The sequence below is a fragment of the Mirounga leonina genome, unplaced genomic scaffold (assembly GCF_011800145.1).
Source record: "Mirounga leonina isolate KUSES-001 unplaced genomic scaffold, KU_Mleo_1.0 Mir_165, whole genome shotgun sequence".
NCBI lineage: Eukaryota > Metazoa > Chordata > Mammalia > Carnivora > Phocidae > Mirounga > Mirounga leonina.
This window is the reverse complement of record NW_023270415.1, coordinates 41,806,953-41,821,321: the sequence shown is the minus strand read 5'-3', so window position 1 is coordinate 41,821,321 and position 14,369 is coordinate 41,806,953. Positions and strand designations below refer to the sequence as shown.

The 14,369-nt window shown below is 43.7% G+C and overlaps 1 long non-coding RNA gene across 1 annotated transcript; it reads right to left on the bottom strand.

Moving 5' to 3' along the window:
* Positions 1 to 1,371: 1,371 nt before the first annotated feature.
* Positions 1,372 to 13,312, bottom strand: LOC118015033. The gene is made up of 3 exons (XR_004680507.1): positions 12,972 to 13,312; positions 11,234 to 11,370; positions 1,372 to 1,692 (listed from the first exon to the last, which is right to left on the bottom strand). It is a non-coding gene; the product is annotated as an uncharacterized LOC118015033 (long non-coding RNA).
* Between the last annotated feature and the right edge of the window lie 1,057 nt (positions 13,313 to 14,369).

Genomic DNA, 14,369 nt, shown 5'->3' with positions numbered 1-14,369 from the left:
ATATATATATATATATATATATATATATATATATCCCATGGTTTCTCCCTGAATCAGCTCTAGTTTATTTAGAAACTTTTGGTCCAAGCGTAGATTCTCAATGTCTCTGTCATATTTTATTTTATTTATTTTTAAATTCACTGCTCTATTTTTAGACTTTGTTGCTAACTTGATTTGTTTATAATGTTGATCGTGGATAACGAATTCAGGTAGGACAAACCTTCTGGAACTCAGAACGGCTGCGGAAGTAGAACAGTGGCCAGTCAGAGGGGGCCTTGTGGCCTGGGAAGAGGGGACCTCATTCTCTGGAGGGCTTACAGGAGCCTCTCTGTCACTGGGATAGACTAAGGATAGCCAAAAGCGGGGGTAAACTCAAACCCATGAATTCCTGGTCTCTCTGAAAATGATGGAGCAAATCATGGGGACTGCACAAAATGAATGACATTCCAAAGTATTTGATTTCTTACTTGAGAATACATCACAATCAGTAAATATGGGGCACATTTAATTAAGGAGTGAACTAATAGCCATTTTAAAATGCTTTTTATCAAATAATAACACTGGTGTCTCTAGTGGGGTGATAATTTATTTTCAAGTTCTATAAGCTAAAAACCATGTATTCAAAGGAATAGGAATCAAAGGGATTCCTAAAAGAAGTGAGGGATTTATTTCCTCTAGAAGATGAAGAAAAATTAACTTTTTTTTTTTTTGCTGTTGAATGATTTGCCTAAAGAGAATGTGTCCCGAAGTTGCTTCAATACACCCTGGCCTGATGGTTTTATATAAAATTTAACATTAAACTAAATTAAAATTAGTCTCCTCTGCAGATGGAAGGAATGAAAAGGGAGATGGATATTATCAGTTGCTCAGCATTTACTGAACACCTCGCCAGGGCAAAATGTGGAGAATGAATCAGAGAGGAGGGCGTTGGGGGGTCCTGTCACAGAACTGATGTGCGTGATAGAGGTGGGGGTGAAGAGGACAGAAAAAGGAGATTTTGAGTTTGCACAAGACTGAGGATAGAAAAAGAATCCACTCTGGTCTATGGACTTCCATGTGGGGCGTTCTTAACGACGAATTATAGGAATAAAATTATCCATGTCAAAGAAACATTTGACAACTATATTCAAAAGTAGGTCATAATAGGGGCACCTGGGGAACTCAGTCGGTTAAGTGTCCAACTCGATCTCAGCTCAGGTCTCGATTTCGGGGTCATGAGTTCAAGCCCCACTTTGGGCCCCATGCTGGGCATGGAAACTACATTAAAAAAAAAAAAAAGTCCTAGTACAAAAATCAATGAAGTGATATTTTATACAGATATCTCATAGTCTAAAAATAGCCTCTAGAGAAGTTTATGAAGGTGAAAAATGGGTTAGTAATTAAAGAACTGACCAGGCTTTATCTGTGATAAAGCCTCTAGAATAACAGTAATAGAGGCAGATGTGGTTGCTTCAACGGACAGCTTATTTCTTGGCCAGCCTCCCAGGACCTACCCTGTCACCACTGCCTCCGAAACCCTGGGGGGCCCAGGCCAGGGTTCCCTGCTTCAAACCAAGCCCGGGCCCCGGGGGACACGAAGAGCAGTAGCTTCTCCCCGATGGGCCTGCTTCGTGCTGATAGCCCCAGTCAGGAAGGGAGTCCAACCAGTGAGGTCGGAGCATGTAGAAGCTCTTGAGTTCTGCAGTATCTTTTCTGGGGAGGAAGAAAAAAAAAGATTATAAATATCTATCGAGAAATCCAAGGCAAGTTAGAAAACCTTGGAACTAAAGAAAAAAGAAACAAAGAGAAAGTTTTGCTGATCCTAAAGCATTTGACCAAAAAAGCGTCTGACATCATGGGCTAGAGAATGTCCATCTGCAGCCCACGAGGTCTGCAGAAATCCGTGGGGGACTGTTAGCACAGGGAGGCTGCTCTTAATATCTTGTACTTCAGGGGCAGATATGAGGAAAAGATTGATGTATATTCTTAAAGGAAAATGAATAAACTTAAGAATTATTTCTTGTCTACCTTGTTATAAAATTGGATTGGTAAACCATTCACCCGTGAGGTTATAATGTTTAGGGGAAGATTTGACAGAGAGTGGATGACATTACTTCTATGTTCCAACTGAAATTTTTGCCCTATTTTTAATAGAATTTGTACATTTTTTTAAAGATTTTATTTATTTATTTGACAGAGAAAGACACAGCGAGAGAGGAAACACAAGAGGAGGAGTGGGAGAGGGAGAAGCAGGCTTCCCGCGGAGCAGGGAGCCCGATGCGGGGCTCGATCCCAGGACCCTGAGATCATGACCTGAGCTGAAGGCAGACGCTTAATGACTGAGCCACCGAGGTGCTCCTAGAATTTATACATTTATCAACGTTTTCTAAAATCTCTATAGTGTTGACACACTAAATTGCTTCTTAGAGATTCTTTGTGCTTGCATTTGGTGGTTTTTTGTTTTTGTTTTTGTTTTTTTGCATTTTCTATTTTAAAACCAGTTTGGGAGTTGCCATTGCCAATATATTGACTAGTAATTCAACCATCTTGTCATTACACAAAAATAATCCATTTCAGACCCAATGCTTTATATATTTTATTGTCAATTTTGACAGAGCTTACTTTTACTTCTCTCTCTTGTTGCTGTTTTTTAAAGATCTTATTATTTATTTGAGAGAGAGAGAGAGCGAGAGAACATGAGTGGGGTGAAGGGCAGAGGGAGAAGCAGGCTCCCCGATGAGCAAGGAGCCCAATGCAGGACTCGATCCCAGGACCCCAAGATCATGACCTGAACCGAAGGCAGATGCTTAACCGACTGAGCCACCCAGGCGCCCCTCTCGGTTGTTACATTGGAGGAAAATACACTAGTCTGGCCGCTGGGAGATGTGGGTTCTGGTTGCATCCCACAGCAGCGCCTGTATTGTAGTTGAAGTTCCAGGAAGTGTGTGAAAGTACCCAGAGGATGTAAGGCTAATGCCGAGATGTTAGTAAATGCCTCCAGCACTCTCAAAGGAGGATGCTCTGGCGTGGGTAGAAGCCAGAGGACTGCAATCCTCAGATGATTAATTTTTACTATAGGAACTTCTAAGTTGATACTACATGTCCAGTGATCTGTCTTCTGCGTTTATTCTTTGTGGCTGTTCTTGTTTTTCAATCGGCAGTGTAAACTGAACTGAAATTGGGCCTACTCTGTAGTCATTCCTTTAACTGTAAATACTAAATAAACCCAAGTGGCTGTGCAGGATGACAGCTGGGACATAAAAGGGACTGGGCCATTTAGGAGGCAGGGCACTGGCCTTTCCCCTCAGACCGGTGGGCTGGTGGACAACAGCTCCATTAAGGAAGTCTCTCGTTGTTGGGTGGTACTGATCGCAGGGGACAAGGGTCCGGCTTGCCTCTGTTGTCTGTCGTGCTAGGGACCACCTCAGCTGCAGTGCTGAATTGCTATTGAGAAACCAGACAGAAAAGCCTTGCATCCGGCTCAAAGAAATTGCCCGAGGCTTTATCTCGTCTCCTTTCTCTACCATCCTGCTACTTCGCCCAGCTACTCCGTGACCTTCAAACGAGGCACGCTTTCATGCCTCACTGCCTCAGTTGTATACCCCATTTCTGCTTACATTCCGCGAACCAGAGCTCGGTCCGCGGCCTCGCCTAGCCACAAGGGAGAAGGGGAAACCTCGCCTTCATTGCAGCTGAACTAGGAGGTCTGTTATGGACCCAGGGGGCGAGCACAGGTGTCAGGGGACTGGGATCCCCCGCAGTCCCTTCCACGCACTCACATCCCACTCATCCTACAAGGTCTCGTTTGGCTGTCACTTCTGATAGGTCTTCCTGCTCCTTCCCTAATTCTTCCGGGCAAACTCTTCATCACTCATTGCTCTCAAGTCCCCCTTTTACTTCTGCTTGCTTTTTGCCTTAATATGACATGATCTGTGTTATTTCAGGTCTTCTTCTCAGTTTTAAGCCCTGAACCATGGGCACCTATGGCTCACCTCTGTAGGTGGGAGTGCACATGTTACTCACTTTTGTACTTCGAAGGGCCATACACTGATGTCTGTTTGCAGAGCCTGAGACCTATGTGGAAGTTTGCAGCATAATACCCTTGGGCTTCTGGTAAAACTAGTAAAAGTCATCTGTGCTATTTTCAATATGTATTTAAACTACGTTATAAAGCCAATAAGTTTTACATATAAGCTGAATTAGTGTGCCAGTCCAAATGATTCTTTCTACAAATGACATCATTTCAGTGTGATGAGGCTGGTGACTCATGGCAGTCAGAACCCTTGTTTGGGGTCTCTGGTTAAAATAAAATAAAATAAAGGGAGTTCCTGTCCTAGGTGCTCAGGAAGCATTTCTTCATACAGCGGGAAACTGATATTTCTTCCACTGCATAAAAAATTCTCTACAAAAAAAATGAGGTCCACAACTCCTTATCTGAAATTCTGATCTGAAAAGCCCTTAAAACCAAAAGTTATCCCATAAGTTTGACACCAAAACTTATTTTGCAGCAAAACGGGCTTGAACTGACCAAAGACTCAGCTGTCACAACACCCCTCTCAAAATATCTGCTGAGTGCTGGTATTTTGTGGCCTTTTTTTTTTGTTCTTTTGTAACCATGAAAACATCAACGTCAAAGATCCCCTTCTGGTAATAGAAGAAAAAAAGAAGCATCTCTCATTAACAGTACAGCACAGAGAGTAAAGTCCTTACAGAAGCTCAGTCCTGGTACATTTGTGAGGTATTTTACTAAAGATTATGAAGTAGAATCATTACTTCCTATGACTTAAAGAAACAAAAGTTGTTTAAGTTTTATAGTGATGATGAACAAGAATAAAAATAAGAAAACATTGCATGAGACAAAAATTAAAGATTTTTTAAAATTTTTAAAGTAATCTAGGGACGCTTGGGTGGCTCAGTCAGTTAAGCATCAGCCTTCAGCTCAGGGTCCTGGGATCGAGCCCCACATCGGGCTCCTTGGTCAGCGGGGAGCCTCTTCTCCCTCTGCCACTCCCCCTGCTTGTGCTCTCTCTCTCACTGACAAATAAATAAAACCTTAAAAAAAAAAATCTTTTTTTAAGTAATCTCTACCCCCAACATGGGGCTCAAACTCACGACCCTGAGATCAAGAGTCACAGGCTCGGGCGCCTGGGTGGCTCAGTTGGTTAAGCGACTGCCTTCAGCTCAGGTCATGATCCTGGAGTCCCGGGATCGAGTCCCGCATCGGGCTCCCTGCTCAGCGGGGAGTCTGCTTCTCCCTCTGACCCTCCTCCCTCTCATGCTCTCTGTCTCTCATTCTCTCTCTCTCAAATAAATAAAATCTTAAAAAAAAAAAAAAAAAAGAGTCACAGGCTCTACCGACTGAGCCAGCCAGGCGCCCCCCTCAAAATTTAAGATCTTGACCACATTTTGGTTGAGTGGATTCAACAAGAAGTGAATCTATAACTAGAATACGGCTAGCATCTACCATGAAGAACTGAACCTTGAAGATGTGCCTGAACATTCATCAAGGGGGCACCGGGAGTTGAAGGAGCATCATTGCATAAAACAGCCTGCACATCAGGTGGGGACAGCTTCTAACGATCAGCAAGCATCGGAAAATTGATGAATTTGATAAATTCATATCTGATGAAAACATTTTTCCTGAGCACACTGACCGTGCTGACGAAACTGCTCTTTCCTGGAGCGACATCCCTGGGAAAACCTCAACAACACGGGTGAGTGAGTGGAGAACGGGATAGAGCAACAGGCAAGGTATTCAAAAGGTATATATAGTTTCCCTGGGCTTTTCCGTGCAAATCGTGGGTGGGATGCTTGGGTGGCTCAGTTGTTAAGCGTCTGCCTTCGGCTCAGGTCATGATCCCAGGGTTCTGGGGTCGAGCCCTGTGTGGGGCTGGCTCCCTGCTCAGCGGGGAGCCTGCTTCTCCCTCTCCCACTCCCCCTGCTTGTGCTCTCTTGCTCTCTCTCTCAAATAAATAAATCTTTAAAAAAATAATAAAAATGCTTGGCAGGGTGCCCAGCTGGCTCAGTCAGTAGAGCATGTGACTCTTGATCGCAGGGTCATGAATTCGAGCCCAAGTTCAGTGTAGAGATTACTTAAAATCTTTAAAAAAAAAAAAATGCTTGGCCTTGATATGATGCATAACCACACTTTGACTATGAGAAAAACTAGACTCAAATTGAGGGACATTTTACAAAATATGCAACCAGCACTCCTCAAAAGCTTCAAGGTTGCGGAAGACAAGGGAAGACTAAGAAAGTACCACAGACTAGAGGGGACTCAGGAGACAGGATGATTAAATGCAGTGAAGTGTCCTCGACTGGATCCTAGGACAGGAAAAAAAAGGCCATTAGTGGGAAAATCGGTGAAATCTGATAAAATGGGGACGTTAGTTAATAGTACTATACCATTATGAATTTCTTAGTTTTGACAAATGTGCCATGGTTATTTGATGTTAGTGGAAGATGGGTGTAGGACACACGGGAACTCTGCACTATCTTTGCAACTTGTCTGTAAATCTAAGATTACTTCAAGATTGGAAATTTATTTTTAAAAAAGCTTGGCATGGACTTTGGCTTACAGTGATGTTTGAAACCAAATCTGTGAAGACTTTGAAGGATTTCATAGCACTAATGAGGAGACAACGTATGCCAAAAGTTTGTCAGCCAGATTATAAAGCCGACACCAATGAAATGTTCCACATCGACAGTGACCCTCCTGTCTTGAATGAGAACATTGCTCAAGTGGTGTTTTTTTTTTAAGATTTGTGTGCACAAAATTTTTTTTTTAATCGTGGTAAAATACACATAAAATTTACCATTTTTACCATTTTTAAGTGCACAGTTAAGTGGTATTAAATACACTCACATTGTTGTGCAACTATCGTCACTAAGCATCCACATTACTCTTTTCATCTTGTAAAATGGGAACTCTATACGTATAAACAACAACTCGCTATTCTTCCCTCCCCCCAATCCCTGGCAACCTTACAACTTCTGTCTTTATGATTTTTGACTACTTGAAGTAGCCTATAGGAGTGGAATCATACAATATTTGCCTTTATTGCGACTGGCCTATTTCACTTTGCATAGTGTCGCCCAAGGTTCATCCATATCGTGGCATAATGCAGGACTTCCTTTTTTAAGGCTAAATAATATTCCACTGTAAGGGGGTGCTGGGCTGGGTCCGTCGGTAGAGGTGCTGTGTGTGACTCTTGATCTCTGGGTTGTAAATTTGAGCCCCACGTTGGGTGTGGAGATTTCTTAAAAATAAAATGTTTTTTTAAAAAATTCCATTTTTTTGTATGTAGTATGTTTTACTACATTTTGTTTATCCATTCATCAGTCGATGGGCACTTGGGTTGCTTCCATATTTTAGCTACTGTGAATAATGCTGTTGTGAAAATGGGTGCATATTATATCTGAGACCCTGCTTCCAATTCTTTTGAGTACCCAGAAGTCTGACTGTATGGAATTGCTGATTACATGAGAATTCTATTTTCTTGAGGAAATGCCTTACTGTTCTCCACAGTGACTGCACCATTTTAACATTCCCACCAACAGTGCACAAGGGTTCCCATTTCTCTCCATCCTCGCCAACACTTGTTCTTTTTTATAGTAGCTAACCGAATGGGTGTGTGAAGTGGTTTTAAATATAGATAATCATGGGACGCCTGGGTGGCTCAGATGGTTAAGCATCTGCCTTCGGCTCAGGTCATGATCCCAGGGTCCTGGGATCGAGCCCCACATTGGGCTCTGTGCTCAGCAGGGAGCCTGCTTCTCCCTCTCCCTCTGCCTGCCTGCCTACTTGTGATCTCTCTCTCTCTCTGTCAAATAAACAAATAAAATCTTTAAAAATAAATAAAAAAATATAGATAATCATGGGGATAATAGCGCTGATGAGGATGAAATTGTAAACAGGTAGAAAAAACTTAGATGATACGGCGAAAATGTGTCATGAGTCAACAGCTGGGCTTGAACCACACATTTATCAATGTATGTGAGTTTATGGTAGTTTTGGTAATTAAAGAGAACTGCTTAGATGGAAACCTACATTAATGAACCATTGGGCATGGGGAGAAATCCTTAAAGAGGCCCCTATTAGAATGCTTCCCTAACCTAACTCCTGTGGTCACGGGGCCACCTCCAGCCTGCAGCTGGTGAGAGGCACTGAAGCTCCTCTCCTCTGGATGCTCAGGCAACCAGAGGTGATAAATGTTCATGGTTTGCATATGCACAGGCACATTTAGCTGCATTTGAACCTGCATGTATTTAAAGATTTATAAAATGTTTTCTTAGAAATAAGAATATTAGAGCATTCACAATCTATTTTTATCCCACTATTTCATCTAGTAATTTATTATTATTTAAATAAACTATACACTATTTCACTGTAGAAGTATTAGTATGTTTGATTCTGATTTGCTGCCTTAGGCCCTGCTGGAGCTGTTCTATAACATACAACGTTATATACATACTACCTTTCAAGAAATCTGAAAAGTTCTGAGTTCCAAAATTCCCCAGGCCCCAAGGATTTTGGAGTATAGATTGTAGACCCTATTTTAGCAAAAAAGCAAATAACACAGTTGTAGGAAATCATTCCATTGTTCCAGGTTAATATCCTTTTTGAACAATTTCTAATACCTGTCACTCTTGGCTATGCAGATTTCTATCTTTCCCTCATTGGATAAAGACCTCTGTTATATTCTGGCACTAATATGAAACTGATACTTAGTTTTTAAGCAGCAACACTGAAAAAGTTTAATCCTCTCTGGTAGTAATACTTCTAGTATTAGAGGTACTTATAAGATTATATAAAGCATGAGGGACGCCTGGCTGTCTCACTCAGAAGAGCATGCGACTCTTGATCTTGGGATCATGAGTTCGAGCCCCATGTTGGGTGTAGAGATTACTTAAGTAAATAATTTTTACAATATTATGTAAAGAATGAATTAATTTCTCCCTAATAATTCAGCATCGCCATTTTGAAGATGAATTATTCACTGTGAAAACAGGGCCTGGCTCCAGGCCATCCAGCTTGCTGAGTCCTTGTGTCTTCCATGCACCCCTGGGCTCAGACCAGCCGTCCCTCCTGTCTGTTGGCAGGGTACTGCCTGTCGTAGCCTCCCCCTCGGAATGTGCCAGGGCTGGAAAAGCTTACTTGGGTTGTCTAAAATAAGAACAAATGATCCAGTAAGAGCTTGAACTTTAGAACATCTGTTTTGGCTGCTCAGAGGTCCTTTTCAGCCCTTCCTACTTCTCAGCTGGGTTACTGACTGAGGTCCTGGGTAAATAACCCCCAGAGGGCCGAGGTGTCATCGTGAATCATTCTTACTTTGTAAGGATTAAGGAGGGAAATAGAGATTATCACCCAGATATTTTTTTCCCAGAGAGACACTAATCCACATCTTTGGTAGGCCAATGTCAAGTTGAGAACATTGGGATAACACACACTGGTAGCATTGCCAACACGTTTTGTGTATGTTTTAATATTCTGCAAATTGCTTGTGTAGAAGGAAAAAGAAACAGAAGGATTACAATGTAAGACATGCTTGTATACTTCCTTTAATCAAACACAGTGAGGTAGATATTATTCCCCTTTTAGAGATGAGGACTGAGGTTAGGTAACTAACCAAACCTCTTACAACTAGTAAGCGACAGAAACTAGATTATAACCCACCTGTCTATCTCTCAAACCCATTCTCTCAATTTTTTTCACTTTATTTCAAAAAAAAAATCACAATACCAATGCATGCTTGTTGTAACAAGTCCAACAACAGAGATGTTTTGATGTCTCAGGCCCCATTCCAATTCAAGATTACAAAATTTACTAGCTGAGATGGTATCCTGCCCCTTCTTTCTCCATAGTCATGTAATTACATAGACACACATATAAAGATTTTATTTTCCCCATTTCGTCAGTGTTGATCTGTAACTTTCACTACTGCTATATGCGCATGATAACAGTCAGAGCTTTCTCAGTCCACACGTGTAAGCCTAACTCCATTTTTAAAAGTAACTGCATGATACGCGCTGTACCACAGACAAACCACAATTTATTCAACACTTCCTGACAAATTCAAATTGTTTTTGGGCTTTTGCAATTACAAATAATGTTGTGGTAAACTTTTTCCTCATCTATAACTTACCAAATAGACCTCGTAGGGTTGTTGCAAGACTCAAGTGAGGGGGTATTCGTGAGAGCATTTATAAACTCTAACAGTGTTAAAACAAATGTAGTATAATATTCTTACTAAATCTGAGCCACTCACTTCCATTTCTTTGCTCAATTTAAACTTCACTCATCAAACACTTCAATCATTCATTCCATAAATATTGACCAAGTATTTGGGGCACCAGAGCTACCTTAGTGAATAGGATATTGGAAGTTACCTCATGGACTTGGACTTGAAAGTTCTTCTAATATCTGGATCAGATAAGGGAATCTGGGCACATGAATATTTTAGCAAGGTATGTCAAGGGTAAAGAAGCTGTATCCTGTACATATCTCTAGTAGAGAGATGAATTCAATAAATGTGTACAGAGCTCCTGTTGAGGCTCCATAGTGATCAGGCACTGTTGTGGGTATTAGGAGATTGAACACTGCGTGACACAGACCAAGTCCCTGGCCTTTTGGAGCTTACATTCTGTCAGAAGATTGAATCGGTTGGATGATACGAATCATATATGGAAGGTACAGCCAAAGGAAGGTATGAAGCCGACTGAGAGGTCGAAAACCTAGTTCTGGACCCGGAGCTTCTGACCTCTTGGCAACACTCCGTTTCCCCTTATCAGAACCAAAGGCATTATAAACTCTGACTCCTCACACCTCCTTTCTAATTCCAAGTCCTCAGAGCCTGGACACGTTAACAGTCTTTACCAAGGAGAGAGACGTCTGGGCAGGGGGATCATCCTAGCTCTTTTTCAGCCACAGCTGGTTGTCATGGCTTAAATAGATTTTTTTTTTTTAAGATTTTATTTATTTATTTGACAGAGAAAGACACAGCGAGAGAGGGAACACAAACGGGGAGTGGGAGAGGGAGAAGCAGACTCCCTGCCGAGCAGGGAGCCCGATGCGGGACTCGATCCCGGGACTCCAGGATCATGACCTGAGCCGAAGGCAGTTGCTCAACCAACTGAACCACCCAGGCGCCCAACTTAAATAGATTTTCAAACAGCATTCATCCCTACGTTCTGCAGAAGTGTGATTCAGCTTTCCCCTTTTTACAGGTGCCTCCTGATCTGCCCCAGGACTTACCACTAGGACTCCTGTAGCTCCTAACGGACCACCAGCCCCGCTGTGAGCTCTTAAGGACCGATCATTATGCATTCTGCGGGGTATTCTACAGCGCACTGTGCTGGGCCCTCGCTTCTGGCATTTACGATATCTGAAAACTTAAAAGAGAAACGCAAATAACTCCGATATGCGACAATCTAAGTAGATGCCACTGGATGAAATGAGATAAAGGAGCTCCGAGGAGGGAGCCATCGCTTCTGAGTTGAGGAATTCGGGGCACGAAGGCTGTGGTTCCGCTGAGAGTCTGCTTTGTGCTGCACACACAGCTGGACGTTTTACACGCGTTCTCTCACTTGATGTGGGAGGCTCCACGAAGGGCTTGCACTCTAAGACCCTGAGTGATGGGAGGAGTTAGGAAAAGCAGAAATGTAGTTTCAAATGAATATTTATTGACTGCCCAACGCTGGCCAGGCACAATGCCAGGTACCAGGCACCCAACGGCGAACAAGTGTGCATCCTGCCGGAAAGGGCTTTCAGTGGGGGATACAGACCGATACAGTAACCAGGCAATGACAGTGACCATACAGCGTGTTGTGTGTTACAACTGGTAAAAGCACCAGGGCGACAGAGAACAAAGGAAGGTGCTTTCGGTTGCACCTGGCAAAACTGGCTCCGTCTCTTAAGCTAAACTGTAATAGACTGGCTCGTGCTATTAGGAACCTCAGGGTGGATCCAGGACTTAAACAAGGAAACCTTCTCTCTCTGCTCTCTGTGTCGCCATAAGCTTTCATATTGCAGATGGGGGTGTTCCTCCAGATGAACATTGTTTGATACGGTAACCTCGGAGCAAGATGCAAGCTTCTTAGCTAGCTCTCAGGGAAGGAATACTCAGGGAGGGACTCTGGCCCTGCTTGGACCACTTGGCTTTCCTTGAAACAGTTGCTGTTGCCCACCGACGGGGCACCATGATTAACAAGCTCCGTTCGCCCACCTATCCCTGTTGGTGGATGATGGGTAGGTTCTGACACCAGAAGAAAGGGAGAGGGAGAAATGCCTGCTGGCTGAGTCACCAAAAACAACAGCTACCACAAAGAGGCTTCTGGAGGGAACACTGCAGTCATGGAAAAAGCAGGAATGCAGGGAAAGAAATTTGGATGCTGAGTTCCTGGGATGGTGAACAGACCAGTCTGGCTGGAGCTGTGGTCACACCTAAGAGCTGGGGGGAAAACCAGACTGGGGCGGGGAGGGCAGGGGAGCTCTGAATGCCTGACGAAGGACTCCAGAGCAGCCTGAGGGGAGCATGCTGACAGCTTTGTGCAGAATCTTTCCAGTTCCCCTGAAAATCATTCAGAGCTACGAGAATGAAGGCTTAAGACCACTACAAACTTACATTTTCGGTGAAATGAGGAAGTAAGAACAGTCACAAGCTTCCTACTGTGTGCGGCTTCATCCCTGCACCAGCACAGTGCCCTCCAACGTGCTCACAAGAGAGCCCAGAAACTGCCCAGGGGTCTGGGGGGGGGTGTGCAGGGGAGATGCAGTTCCCAGCAGTCCCCAGCAAAAATTCAACCCCCGCAGGAGAGGGCTCAGCCTGGGAAGGGCCATGAGCAGGACTAGGAAGAGGAAGAAAGCAATCACTCAAGTGCCTGCAGGACTCCCAGGGGCAGGGGAGGAAAGAGCGAGGAGCACGCTGGCGGGCAGGGCAGGACCCTCGGAGCCAGTGGCTCTGTCGGGGGAAGGAACCAGGGGAGCTTCCTACCGATCGTGGGAGCCCTCCTGAGCCAGGTTGGGATCCGAAATTCAGACGAGGTGCCGCATGGTAAAGAAAGTATACATCCCTGCAGTAACAGAGGAGGGAGCCCTCGAGCTGAGAAAGGAGGCAAGCTTCCCCACTCCCATCACAGAATTCTCTTGCAAACCGTTGGTTCTGAAAAATCCAATTCATGCAAAAATAAATGACAAAAAGTTGTGACTCAACATCCAGTCAGAGGCACCGTAAGAAAAACATCCGTACAAAGGCACTGCCCGAAAAAAAATCTGAAAAGGAGCAGCAGAACTTCCCTGCAGACTAGGAAAACTCATCAGAAAACTGTTGCCACGGGGGCAGAAGAAAAAATTTAATCAACATCCTATTATAACATTTAAAACGTGTCACCAGGCAATGGCCACTGCGCAAGAGGCTGACAGGGCAGAAATCACTCAAGAAAGGGATGGCCATGCAGCAGAAGGTCACAGACAACAGGAAGACCTGAAACAGGAACTGGGAGAGTTAGAAAAGAAGGGTAAGAAAAACACAACCGTGTTTCAGAAACCAAATTACAAGAAACACAAGCGAGAAGAGGCACCACTCTAGAGGACGCTGTGGAAAACAGAAGAAAAGTGAAGAAGATAAAGTAGAAATAAATAAAAATCATTACAGAAGCCATGATCGGGAAGACAGGCAGGCAAAGGAAATTGCACTAATGTAAAGTTAAGAGTCCCTGAAGAAAAAACCCTGAACAATGGAACAAAACAAATATTTTAATATATTGCTCAATTTTAGGTAGGGTTTGGACCTGGGATTGGATGGAGAGCTTGGCCCAGATCACAGACCTAAATTTAGGAAGCAGGTGGGAAGGAAGGGCTGGAAGTCATCTGCAGGTGTAGTAGCCTCCCAGGTCCGAGGGGCTCTACCCGCCAGGACACCCCCCGCGCCCCCCCAGGGGCCTCCCAGGGAGCTTCTCCCGCACTTGTGCCCTCCCCTCCCCCCAGAGGGAGCTCAGGAGAGGGGTGAGCAGCTCTGTCCCCTGAACCCTGGCTCTGCTCAGTCTCAACTACCTACAGAAGTAGAAGCCAGGGGCGAAGGAGTAAATGAGATAAACACTTCAGGAGAAGCTCCTTAGAAACAAGTCAGAAATCAGAGAACCAGAAAGCATAAAGATGAGTAAAATGAACGTGTATACATCACTCAGCTTTATAAAATCTTAACATTTTTACCGTGTTTGCTTCAGAAGATTTTAAGGAAATACAACTTTAACGATACAGGTGAAACCTATTACAAACCCCTCTGATCCCATTCGTCTTCCTGCCCCCATCCCGAGATACCACTACCCTGAAATCATCATCATTTTTGCAAAACATTCCTTTATGCTATTACTAAGTATGTATCAATAGCTAT